Raw genomic sequence first — 2,366 nt, forward strand, 5'->3', positions numbered from 1 at the left:
AATATATACATTCCATACACACATACATACATACAGATATTTCAAAAAAATATGATTTTTCGACGTTTTGGAACATTTTAAACACATTGGCATAGAAAACTGGAAACAAATTTTCTCGCGAAAACAAAGCTTTGTCTTTGAAAAAGCAAAATTAAATTACATCTGTAAAATAATAATTTTTCTCTTATATGATTACATAATCAATGACCAATGTAATTAAGTTTGTTTGTATGACTATTATATGATTATATTTCATTATATTATATTAATCATCCTTTAATAATACCCTATTCATATAAAAAAATTTAACCCGATATCTCAAAATTTGCGAAAGTTGAAGCGTGTCTAAACATTACTCAAAAAATTTAAAATTTTATAAAAAATGAACCCTTTCACCGATCCTCACCAAATTCAATACTAACCATCCTTTAATAATACTCTTTCCACTTTAAAAAATTTAGCCCGATATCTTAGAAATTGCGGAAATTAGAAATTGTACAATATATACATTCCATACACACATACATACATACATACAGACATTTCAAAAAAATATGATTTTTCGACGTTTTGGAACATTTTAAACACATTGGCATAGAAAACTGGAAACAAATTTTCTCGCGAAAACAAAGCTTTGTCTTTGAAAAAGCAAAATTAAATTACATCTGTAAAATAATAATTTTTCTCTTATATGATTACATAATCAATGACCAATGTAATTAAGTTTGTTTGTATGACTATTATATGATTATATTTCATTAGATTATATTATATATTATATTATATTATATTAATATTAATCAAAAAATATATATACAAAATCTTACACACACAAAAAAGTAATTTGCTTGATTACCGCAAACAATACGATGATATACGAACTTTGATAGGAAGAGAGATACTATACAGGAGGACTTGGCGCGAAATCATTTCTCTCGTCGGCTCGAACGAATCTGTTCGAAGAATGAAACAATCAATATGATGAAGAACGGTTCGCGCGAGAAATGTGAGAAGGGGATAATCTTTTCGAAATCGCCACGATTCCCTTGGAATCATCGTCGAGATTGTCTCGGCAGAATTCGGTTTCGGTATGACGTGTGCGGCGAAAGAAGAACGATGGTATCGCAGAAACGATGCCGATGGCAGTGGCTGTGCTTCGTCGTTTGACCATAAAGCCGAAATCGAAGAATGCGCCGCTCCATCAGCAGTAAACTTTCGCGTACTTTCTTCGCGCGTAATGCTCCAAGGCTCGCCCCTGTATCTCGGGTGTCTCGGATTTTCTACGATTCGTTCCATCCATGAATCTTTTGATGAAAAATAGAATCGATCTTCATTTAATGAAAATCTCTCTCTGCAAACTTTTTATTTCATTATTAATGATTAATTATCTTGATAATTGAATCTTAAATTAAAATTGTTAAATTAAAAGTTTAAATAAAATCTACGTAAAAATAAATAAAATTTTCTTTTTAATTATTTATACAACAATTTAATTGTTATATACTATATATATATATATTTATATATTTAATTGTGCGTCTGAAGCTTAATTTTTAATAGCGCAACCGATATAGATTTTTGATTATTTTATGACTCAAAAGGTGTATTAAAGGTGTACTAACGTCTCATTATTTTAATAATAAAAGTATATTCATACAGATGTTTTAGTACACCCTGTACATTCACGAGCGTATACAGCCGCGTGTATCTAACCGAGCCGGAAGTCAACTGCCATTATCGAACGGGAACGCGGCCGAGAATGGCAGAAGGCGCGAAGAAAAGGCTGTACGATGCGCAAAATATCGCGCCGTGAGAGAAGAAAAAGGGATAAGAGAGGCAGGGTGGAGGGGGGGGGGGCTGATATCGGTAATCGATTTTCGCGAGATCTCGTCCGGCGAGATTCGGGTCCTCGCGTTAACACCGATGCCTCATTACGCTCGCGGACATTCATACGTTATATCGACCGCCTTATTTATCGCCACGACCCCGTGATTTCTCTCTTTTCACAGGCGAACCACCCGTCACGAGAACCCCGATCAGGCGCGAGAAATCGGTCCCCCCTCAAACGATGGAAATTTCTACTCGCCAGCGGCGCGTTTCCGTCCGCGCCGATACTTTTATTCCCTTCGTCGCCAATAATAGATGCATCACGGTCACCATCGTGCGAGAAATTCCGTGGAAAAAAACATTTTGCCGCGTGCGTTCGCAAACGAAAAAAAAAAAAATAAATAAATAAACAGATACGGATAATCCGGGAGAATTAAATTATTTCCGACGACTCGCACGACCCGACCTAGTTTCACGCTTGACGTTTCGCTAAAATAGTTAGACGATGCATGTGTAAGAAGGAGCAACGTTTGTAGATG

The sequence above is a fragment of the Formica exsecta genome, unplaced genomic scaffold, assembly GCF_003651465.1.
Source record: "Formica exsecta isolate Colony F162 unplaced genomic scaffold, ASM365146v1 scaffold181, whole genome shotgun sequence".
In the NCBI taxonomy this organism is placed as follows: domain Eukaryota; kingdom Metazoa; phylum Arthropoda; class Insecta; order Hymenoptera; family Formicidae; genus Formica; species Formica exsecta.